The 11,399-nt window shown below is 40.6% G+C and overlaps 1 protein-coding gene and 1 non-coding gene across 2 annotated transcripts in view; one reads left to right on the top strand and one right to left on the bottom strand.

The window, feature by feature from the left end:
- The window catches only part of LYRM4 (LYR motif containing 4), a 264,652-nt gene that overhangs the window by 213,388 nt on the left and 39,865 nt on the right, over positions 1–11,399 (top strand). The window lies entirely within an intron of this gene.
- LOC112838427 (U6 spliceosomal RNA) lies at positions 7,153–7,255 on the bottom strand. The gene has a single exon (XR_003211985.1). It is a non-coding gene; the product is annotated as a U6 spliceosomal RNA (small nuclear RNA).

Below are 11,399 nucleotides of genomic sequence, written 5' to 3'. Positions count from 1 at the left end.
ATTTTGATGGACTCCTGTCTCACATTGAGGTCTTTCAACCATTTGGAGTCTATTTTTATGTGTGGTGTAAGGAAATGGTCCAGTTTCATTCTTCTACATGTGGCTGTCCAATTTTCCCAACACCATTTGTTGAAGAGACTGTCTTTTTTCCATTGAACATTCTTTCCTGCTTTGTCAAAGATAAGTTGGCCATAGAGTTGAGGGTCCATTTCTGGGCTCTCGATTCTGTTCCATTGATCTCTGTGTCTGTTTTTGTGCCAGTACCATACTGTCTTGATGATGACAGCTTTGTAATAGACCTGGAAGTCCGGAATTGTGATGCCGCCAGCTTTGCTTTTCTTTTTCAATATTCCTCTGGCTATTCGGGGTCTCTTCTGGTTCCATACAAATTTTAGGATTATTTGTTCCATTTCTTTGAAAAAAGTGGATGGTATTTTGATGGGGATTGCATTGAATGTGTAGATTGCTCTAGGTAGCATTGACATCTTCACAATGTTGGTTCTCCCAATCCATGAGCATGGAACGTTTTTCCATTTCTTTGTGTCTTCTTCAATTTCTTTCCTGAGTATTTTATAGTTTTCTGAGTACAGATCCTTTGCCTCTTTGGTTAAATTTATTCCTAGGTATCTTATGGTTTTGGGTGCAATTGTGAATGGGATCGACTCCTTGATTTGTCTCTCTTCTGTCTTGTTGTTGGTGTATAGGAATGCCACTGATTTCTGTGCATTGATTTTATAGCCTGCTACTTGACTGAATTCCTGGATGAGTTCTAGCAGTTTTGGGGTGGAGTCTTTTGGGTTTTCCACATAAAGTATCATATCATCTGCAAAGAGTGAGAGTTTGACTTCTTCTTTGCCGATTTGGATGCCTTTGATTTCTTTTTGTTGTCTGATTGCTGTGGCTAGGACTTCTAATACTATGTTGAATAGCAGTGGTGAGAGTGGACATCCCTGCCGCGTTCCTGACCTTAGGAGAAAAGCTCTCAGCTTTTCCCCATTGAGAATGATATTCGCTGTAGGTTTTTCGTAGATGGCTTTTATGATATTGAGGTATGTACCCTCTATCCCTATACTCTGAAGAGTTTTGATCAAGAAAGGATGCTGTACTTTGTCAAATGCTTTTTCTGCGTCTATTGAGAGGATCATATGATTCTTGTTCTTTCTTTTGTTAATGTATTGTATCACATTGATTGATTTGCGGATGTTGAACCAGTCTTGCAGCCCAGGGATAAATCCCACTTGGTCGTGGTAAATAATCCTTTTAATGTACTGTTGGATCCTATTGGCTAGTATTTTGGTGAGAATTTTTGCATCCATGTTCATCAAGGATATTGGTCTGTAATTCTCCTTTTTGATGGGATCTTTGTCTGGTTTTGGGATCAAGGTAATGGTGGCCTCATAAAATGAGTTTGGAAGTTTTCCTTCCATTTCTATTTTTTGGAACAGTTTCAGGAGAATAGGTATTAATTCTTCTTTAAATGTCTGATAGAATTCCCCTGGGAAGCCATCTGGCCCTGGGCTTTTGTTTCTTGGGAGATTTTTGATGACTGCTTCAATTTCCTTAGTGGTTATAGGTCTGTTTAAGCACTGTATTGTTAAGTGGAAAATGCAATGTCTTAAATAAAACTGTATTTAAAATTGGCACCATAAAAAATATTATAAATAATTGCCCAGAGATTCTGGTTTCAATGTCCAATTTTTAAATGAATGTTGCTTTATTGTGTCAGAGCACTTATTACTATTTACAGTAAGCTCCCAGAGTTGATTGCTCCACATTTGAGAACAGAGTCCTTTACCCATGGTATTCTAGAGAAATCTGTTTCTTCTATTTCTGACAAAAGTCTGTTGCTACTTATTTCCCAGTGAGTGACATCCTTCTTCTCTCTTTCTGTCTCTCTTGTCCCTCCTTCTCTCCTCCTCTCTCTCCTTTCCACCCCCCTCTCTTTCTCTCTCCCCTCAAGCCCCTCCTCTGCATTACTGGCTCCATGGCCAAAGTCAGAGACTTTACTCTACAGCCAGCCGTTCCTATTTCCTTAGTTCTGGGCTCTGTGGAACTGTTAGTGAACTGGAGTGGAGGAAAGGGTTTATCCAGGCCCTGGTAACCAACACTCTACTCTCTGTTTATCTGAATTTGACTTTTTTAGATTTCATATATAAGTGATATCATACAGCATTTGTCTTTCTCTGTCTGACTTATTTCATGTCCTCAAGGTTCATCCAAGTTGTCAAAATGGCAATATTTTCTTCTTTCTCATGGCTGAATAATATTCCATTATATATACACCGTGTCTTTTTTGTCCATGAATCCTTTGATGGACATGTAGATCGTTTCTATATCTTGGCTTTTGTGAATAATGCTGCAATGAACATGAGGGTGCAGATATCTCTTTGAGATCCTATTTTCATTTCTGTTGGATGTATATCCAGAAGTGGAATTGCAGGATCATATGGCAGTTCTATTTTTAATTTTTTTTTTTAGATACCTCCATACTGTTTTCCATAGTGGCTGTACCAATTTACATTCCAAACAACAGTGCACAAGGATTCCCTTTTCTCCACATCCTCACCAACACTTGTCATTTCTTGTCTTTTTGATGGTATCCATCCTAACAGGTGTGAGGTGATATCTCATTGAGATTCTGGTTGCATTTTCCTGCTGGTTAGTGATGATGAGCATCTTTTCATATACCTCTTGGCTATTTGTATATCTTCTTTGGAAAAATGTCTATTTGGTTCCTCTGCCCATTTTAAAATCAGGCTGTTTGTTTTTTGCTATTGAATTACATTAATTCTTCATAGGATTTGGATATTAATCCTTTAACAGATATATGATTTGCAAATATTTTCTCCCATTCCATATGTTGCCTTTTATTTTTGTTGATTGTTTCTTTTGCTGTGCAGAAGTCTTTTAATTTGATGTAGTCCCACTCATTTCTTTTTGTTTTAGTTGCTTGTGCATTTGTTGTCATATCTAGGATATTCCTGCCAAAACTAATGTCCCATAGAAGCTACTTGTAGTTTTATGGTTTCAGGTCTTTTGATTAAGTCTTTAATCCATTTCAAGTTCATTTTTTGTGAATGGTGTAAGAGAGGGGTCTGATTTTATTCCTCTACATCTGGTTATCCAATTTTCCCAATACCATTTATTGAAGATACTATCCTTTTCCCATTGAGTATTCTTGGCTTCCATGTCAAATATTAGTTGGCTGTACGGTTGACCCTTGAACGACACAGGTTTGTACTGTGTGGATCCACTTATATGTGGACTTATTTTTTGATAAATACGGCGTAGTACCATAAATGTATTTTCCCTTCCTTAGATTTTCTTAAAACTTTTTTCCCTTTAGCTTACTTTATTGTAAGGACAAAGTATATAATACATATAACATACAAATGCATATTAATCAACTGTTTATGTTATTGGTAAGGTGTCCAGTCAACAGCAGGCTGTTAGTAGTTAAGTTTGGGGAGTCAAAGTTATACACAAATTTTCAACTGCCCAGGCAGGGGGTTGGGGGCACCCTTTACCCTTGCATTGTTCAAAGATCAACTGTATATGCAATAATTTATTTCTGGGCTCTTGATTCTGTTCCTTTGGTCTATTTTTTTCCAGTACCATACTGTTTTGATTTCTATAACTTTGTGGTCTGGTTTGAAATCAGGAAATGTGATACCTCCACCTTTGTTCTTCTTTCTTAGGATTGCTTTGACTATGTGGTTCTTTTGTAGATCTATACAAATTATAGTATTGTTTTTTCTATTTCTATGAAAAATGCCATTGGAATTTTGATAGGGGTTGCACTGAATCTATAGATGGCTATTGATAATATGGACATTCAAACAATACTAATTCTTCTAATACATGAACATGGGATATCATTCCATTTGTGTCTTCTTCAATTTCTTTCATCAGAGTCTTGTAGTTTTCAGGGTATAGATTTTTTACCTCCTCAGTTAAATTTTTTCCTACGAATGAATGAGATTGTTTTCTTTATTTCTTTCCCATATGATTTGTTGTTAGTGTATAGAAATGCAACTTAAAAAATTTTTTTTGCTATCACAAGCTACAGATTTGTACAATCTCACTTTATTTTTTTAATTTTTATTTGATTTTATTTAAATTCAATTAATTAACATATAGTGTATTATTTATTTCAGAGGTAGAGCTCAGTTATTCACCAGTTGCATATAAGAAATTCAACTGTTTTTAGTATATTGATTATTTATTTATTTATATTTATTTAATTTTTTAAAAAGATTTTATTTATTTATTTGACAGAGAGAGAGATAGCGAGAGCAGGAACACAAGCAGGGGGAGTGGGAGAGGGAGAAGCAGACTCCCTGCTGAGCAGGGAGCCCAACTCGGGGCTTGATCCCAGGAAGCTGGGATCATGACCTGAGCTGAAGGCAGATGCTTAATGACTGAGCCACCCAGGTACCCCAGTATGTTGATTTTTTATACTGAGACTTTACTGAATTTATTGATTCATTTTAGCAGTTTTTTTGTGGTGTCTTTAGGATTTTCTCTATGTAATATCATAGCATTTGCAACAAAGATAATTTTATCTCTTTCTTTCCTGTTTAGATGGCTTTTATTTCTTTTTCTTGCCTGATTGCTCTGGCTAGGACTTCCAGTACTATGTTGAATAAAAGTGGTAAGAGTAAGCATCTTTGTCTCATTTCTTTTTTTTTTTTTAAGATTTTATTTATTTATTTGACAGAGAGAGACAGAGAGGAAACACGAGCAGGGGGAGTGGGAGAGGGAGAAGCAGGCTTCCAGCCAAGCAGGGAGCCTGATGCAGGGCTTGATCCCAGGACTCTGGGATCATGACCTGAGCCAAAGGCAGACGCTTAACGACTGAGCCACCCAGGCGCCCCGTCTCATTTCTTATCTTAGAGGAAAAGCTTTCAGATGTTCCCCATCGAGGATGCTATCATCTGTGGGCTTGTCATAGATAGCCGTTCTTGTGTTGAGGTGTGTACGGACATTGCATTCTTCAGCTCCAACATTTGATTCTTTTTAATGTTTTCTATCTCTTTGTTGAACTTCTTATTTTGTTCTTGTTTTGCCTTCCTGATATTGTTAAATCATTCATCTATGTTTTCTTTTTTTTTAAGTTTTATTTTATTTTATTTTTTTTAAAGATTTTACTTATTTGACAGAGATTTTATTTATTTATTTATTTGAAAGAGAGAGAGAGAGACAGTGAGAGAGGGAACACAAGCAGGGGGAGTGGGAGAGGGAGAAGCAGGCCTCCTGCTGAGCAGGGAGCCGGATGCAGGGCTCGATCCCAGTACCCTGGGACCATGACTTGAGCCGAAGGCAGACGCTTAATGGCTGAGCCACCCAGGTGCCCCATTATCTATGTTTTCTTGTAGTTCTCTGAGCATCAAGAGATTTTTTTGAATTCTTTGTTCAGCAATTCCTACATCTCCATTTCTTTGGTGACAATTAATGGAAGTTTACTGTATTCCTTTGGTGGAGACATGTTCCTCCATTCTTCATGATCCCTGTAGCCTTGTGTAGGTGTCTGAAGCAGTCACCTCTTCTAGACTTTATAGATTGATTTCAGGAAGAGAAGCTTTCACCGTGGATGGGGGCATGCTGGACTGCGCTGTGACCCTGGGTCTAATGGTGTAAGGTGGACACAAGGCAGCATTGGGTCCGAGAGGGCATGATGTCTCTTTGGCTCAGGTCAATGGGGTCCACAACATTAACAACTGTATGGTGTTTGGTGAGAACTTCAAAGGGTCTGCTGTGGCTACAAGAGCTTTTGGAGTCTTCAGCAGCACTTCTGGGTACCAGGAACCTCAGCAGGCAGTGGTGGTGGCCAGAACCATAAGTGTGCACACACTCAGCTGTGGGGGTCAGCTGCAGGTGCCTATGTAGTGGCAGGGGTGTTACAGACACATACATAGTGATGGGGCCAAGGCAGATACCAAGGGCTGGGGCCAACTATGAGCTTGCCAGAAACTGGCCCTGATTATCAGGCTGCTCTCCTGTGGCTGCATATCCTCCTCCCAGGCATGCACACTGTAGTGGAGGTCAGTGACAGGAATCACCCAAGGGTCATGCAGGTACACGGTGGAAGGGGCTAGCTGCTGGGCATAGTGCTGCTGGCCAGTGACAGAAGGCAGGGCCTGATCCAGGCCCACAAGCAATTGGATGGGGGGAAGACTCTGGCTGTTGGCATGCTCACCTGTGGCTTTACCCTCTCCCCCCATTCCTACCCCCAGGGCATGCATACTCTTGTGGAGGCAGATGATAGGCCTCAGCCTGGTGGTATGTAGATACACACTTAGAGGGGCTAACCTCCATGGGCACAGAAGGGCACAGGAGGGGGTTCAGCAGGGAGAGGGTTCTAGGCTAGGGTCTTGTGCTCATGCAGCTGCAGAGGCCCAAGGGGGCTGCAGGCATGGCTCCAGGGCCCTGGCAGAGGCGAGGAGGGATTCAGGCGACTGGTATCTTACACTTGCACAGCTGCAGTCACGGAGACCTTGGATGGCTGTCAGACGGCTGTCTCTGGCAGGGGCAGGGTGGGAGAAAATGAGGAGGAAATTAAGCAACTAGTGTCAGTGAACAAATATGTTTACCTATGGGGTAAAATCTGGCAAAATCTGCAGGGTGTCTGTGGCAACTGTGCTGGTCATTGACTTTGTCAGTAGCAAAGTTTGCTGAGTTTGTCTGCAGATCAGATCTCTGTAAACTGCGTCTGCTCTCACTGCATGTCTGCTAATCAAGCCACTGCCTTTCTTCCTTGTTTCCAGCTAGCTCTGTGTGTTTCAGGTTTGCTAGTCTGGTTGGGGTGGTACTGAAGCAGGTCACTTGCGCAGTGCCCCAAGAGGCTGGAAAAACTTGTTGCTCATCCTGCTCTTCTTTCCTGGTGAGAGGAACTCTTTCTAGCTGGCAAGTTCCTTCTTGATGCTTCACAATGCCAGTTTGGGGGATGGGATGATACAAGCAAATGCAATTCTTGATTATTCTCAGTTGTTTTTGTTATACTGTGTTGCTAAACTTTCTAAGTGGACTCTAGAGGTCTCCCAGAGATGTTTTTGTTTGTAGATAGCTGTCCAATCACTCGTGGGATAATGGGGAAGCTGTGTTCTCCATCACCATTTTTTCTGCAACTACTGATCCATAGTATGTGATGAGTCACTTCTCTCTTGCTACTTTCAAGATTCTCTCATCCTTGTACAGGGGCCATGTTAATCCTCTCTGCATTGTTCCTATTTTAGTATATGTGCTGCTGAAGCAAGCTCTCAGGATTGTCTGTCTTGATGGTTTGATTATAAAGTCTCTTGGTATGGGTTTCTTTGAGTTTATCCTATTGAGGTTCATTGAGCCTCTTGGATGTTTATTTCCATGGCTTTAATCGAATTTGGGAAGTTTTCAACCATTGGTTCTTCAAATAATCTCTTTGCCCTCTTCTCTCCTCCTTCTGAGACTCCTACAACATGTATGCTGGTCCACTTGATTGCATCTCACATGTCCTATAGTCTCAGTTGACTTTTCTTTAGCCTTTTTTTCTTTTTGTTTCTTGGACTTGAGAAGGTTGATGATCCTGTCCTCAAGTTCACCACTTCTTCCACCTACTTAAAGCGGTTCTGATTCCCTTTCATGAATTTTTCATTTCAGTTTTTGTAGTTTTCAGCTTGTGATCTCTTTTTTATGTTTTCTTTTTATTGACATTTACATCTTGTTCATACATCATTTTTCTTGACTCTGTCTAAATCTTCTTTTAGCTCTTTGACCATCTTCAAAACAGTTGTTTTAAGGTCTTTGTCTAATAAATCTGCCATCTGGTCTTTCTCAGGGATGGTGTCTGTTCTCTATTTTTTCCTTTTGAATGTGTCATAGTTTCCTGTTTCTTTATATGACTTGTGATTCTTTTTGTTGAACACTGGACATTTGAATCTTATCATGTGTTAAGTGTGGAATGCAGATTCTCCCCTTGCTGGTTTTTGGTTTTGTTTTTATAGAAATCAGCCTGAGTTGTAAACTAAAGTCTTCTCAAGCCTTTTCTGAGCCTGTGCCTTTCCCTGGGTACACACTGTGATGTTCTAAATTCATGTGTGCAAATATATATGTATTCATATTTTAAATGTGTATGTGGTTGCTTTTGAATGTCCTAGTCCTTAAATGTCTAGCCCCTAAAAGGAAAAAAGGGGAACATGAAGGGAAAGAAGTCTCCCAAAACACGGGCCAGCTGTTTAAATCCCCCTGAAAGCACTTTGGAGAAGTCAGGGTTTATAAAAATGGTAATGAAAACTATAACAATGTTGCCCATCTCTGTGTCTGTATCTCTGCAATCAGAAGCAGCAATCAGTGATCAAAGACAGATCCCTGTTATTTAGAGGACAAGGTCCTTCTCACCCAACCTAGCTCTTGCAAACTGTGTGCAAGCTGCTTCAGGAACATATGCATGGCTGCCTGCCAGGGGCCTGGTGTGTGGGGAATGCTATTGTGTTAAGAGTTGAAGGTGACCAAAATTAACTACAACTTACTATGTATGCCTTCTTCTAGATGTTGCAAGCCTTCAGTAGAGTCCCTGGGTATAAAATAGTTACATCAGAGAGATTTCTGCCACTGCAATTTTTGTCTACATGGAGAGAGGGACTCTGGATGCTTCCTACTTCACCATCTTCCTTACATCCAAACTTTTCTTTTCGAAAAGAGATCTCAAACTATTCTACCCAGACTTTCCTTTTGAGGGATGCCTGGGTGGCTCAGTCAGTTAAGCATCTGCCTTCAGCTCAGGTCATGATCCCAGAATCCTGGGATCGAGTCCCACATCAGGCTCCCTGCTCAGCAGGGAGCCTGCTTCTCCCCCTGCCTGCCGCTCTCCCTGCTTGGGCTCTCTCTCTCTGATAAAAAAAAAAAAAAAATCTAAAAACAAAACAAACCCAAAACTTTTCTTTTGAAAAAGATCCAAATTAGGTTCTCAATCAAAGAGGCCATGTACTACTATAATGAGCTATTATTATTCCCATGTTAAAGATGAGGAAACAGAGTTAGAACAGCTAATACCTTACCTGTTGAAGGTTCTAGCAATTGTTAAGTGTTAGGCCCTACAAATTCCAAAACTGCTTATCTCAGCTGCTGTGTTCTTTTGGCAGGGGGTAGTTCTGTGGGGGTAACAGGATGCAAGGGACTCTCAGGCACAGTACATAGTGTACGTTAGCTATGTTTGGGCTCCTGTGGATTGGGTCTTCTGAAGGCAAACCTCTTACTTGCCAATGCCTTCAGGCCTGAAAGAAGAGCCCATCATCAGATTCTCAGCATGGGTAGTAGTGGCAGGGGCTCCATGTTGTGTGTGCAGAGGAGGATGCAGGTTCCCACTTCAGGAACACAAGAGTCCTCTGGGGCCAGAGGTGGTGGTGAAGGTCTGGTACTCCTGACAAACATCAGGCCTGTCTCACAGTGATGATATCCACGAGATCTTCATCACCTCACTGCTCTTCTTTCCAATACTGGCTCTTCTTCAAAGCTTCCTCTGCAGTGAGCCCACTCACATCTTCCTCACCCTGTAATTGAAACCTTTGTCCTCAGCTCTCTTCACAACTTCCTCTCTGAAGGTTGTTCTATCTCCTTGCTCCCCCTGAGGGAACTGCTTCCCTTGCAGCCCTCTGGAGCAAGTTCTGCTAATTCTTCTATACTTATTCCCCAGTTCCATGAGCTCAGAGGGACTACCAGCTTTCTGTCCCTTCTCATTGTCCCCTTCAGGCCAATACTTACCTTCCTTTAGGCACTGGTTTCCTCCCTTGAGGTACACACCACGCAGCTATCCTACCCACCCTCCTCCTTAGGCTGCCACCCTCCTTCTTGCATCACTGAACTTTTTTATGTAAAAAATCAAAGGTGAAGTAGGGGTCCCTGATGGACAGCACAGAGTGCAGTGTCAAAATAGAGCCTGTCTTTAAATGTGATGTTGCCATTCTGCTGAGCCCAGATAGCCATGAAAGAGAGTGATCATATGGGAAAGTTCTTACAGAATCATGAAGAGCTGTCTATCACCAAAATTACCACCTATATTCTATACAAATCTTAGGATACAGATGCTCATAACTTTAATGGAAAATGAAATATTTAGTAGACAATGACTCTGAGAAATTGAGCTTAACAAGGCCATTTAATCACCCAGAATTTATTAATCACATACACTGTAGAAAACTATTGAAGGAGAGCAATGCTGACTGATTTTTAAGGAGACTTCTGACTCTAACAAAGACCTCAAGCTGGAGGGAACAGAGGTGGATACCCTCTTTACTACCTTCATCAGGGCACAGAACCACTCAACAGAACTCCATGGTACCCAGAACTCACCCATAACTCTTTCCACTTTGTGATATTTAATGCTATTATAATAAGGATAAAATGAGCAATATGTTAGTGTTTATAATATACATAAAACTTGAATTGCTTTTTAAATATGACATCTTTACTGAGAATGGGTCATGTGAACTTCTAGGCTTATATGAGTTATATTTTTTAAGGCTTACCATATGAGATTTTTGGATCTAAGATATGGTGCTCAGCTATATCTGGGATTAAAATAATCACTGTAGGCCCAATCCAAGAATGTGTCTTCACTGCCATATTAATTGGATTTATAGCACTCCAGACACAAGTGGATCAGATACACACCATTACAGATTGGGACAACCACCAGAAAGACAAAGGCATACGTGGAGACTTCACCAGAGTTGGAATCACTATTTTAAGGCAAATATATGGTTTGGAAAGTCTGCTTTTAGCATTAGGTAAGTTCATGAAGTTGAGGATGTGTAAAAGTCAGATGACCAACTACCCTGGTTTTCCCAGTCCTAGGGTACTGTACTTTCAGTGCTAAAACCAGGAGAGGTCCAGGAAAATGCACCGATGATAGAAACACAGAATATACTCACAAATAAATGTTGGTCACCAATCAGAAGATGCCTTTATGAAATTAGCAGCTTAAAGTTGACTTTTAACCTGATCTCAAAGAACATATAATTTTGTAAGAAATTAAGAAGTCTTTCTAGAATGACAAAGGAAGTTGGGTAAAATAAAAAGGCAAGACTGCTTCATCTTTGGACAGGCTGCTAACATGTTCCCTCCACCAGGACGATGCAAGAGTCTAGCTTGGAAAATCAGAAGTGACTGGGTTAGGTCAGTCCAGGAGAATTAAGCACTGAGAATGGCTAATCAATCCTGGATTTCATCACAAACCAAATGGGCTAAGTTCTCATGTTTGTCAGTTAATCTGGGCTGAGGAAGGGGAAGAAGAAAGGAAAGAAAGAAAGAAAGGAAAGAAAGAGAGAAGAAAGAAAGAAAGAAAGAAAGAAAGAAAGAAAGAAAGAAAGAAAGAAAGAGAGAAAGAAAGAAAGAAAGAAAGAAAGAAAGAAAGAAAGAAAGAAAGA

The sequence above is a fragment of the Callorhinus ursinus genome, unplaced genomic scaffold (genome assembly GCF_003265705.2).
Source record: "Callorhinus ursinus isolate GAN/ISIS: 27379988/994484 unplaced genomic scaffold, GSC_fseal_2.0 scaffold26, whole genome shotgun sequence".
Lineage (NCBI taxonomy): Eukaryota > Metazoa > Chordata > Mammalia > Carnivora > Otariidae > Callorhinus > Callorhinus ursinus.
The sequence above is the reverse complement of the archived record's forward strand: the minus strand, read 5'-3'. Positions and strand labels throughout refer to the sequence as shown.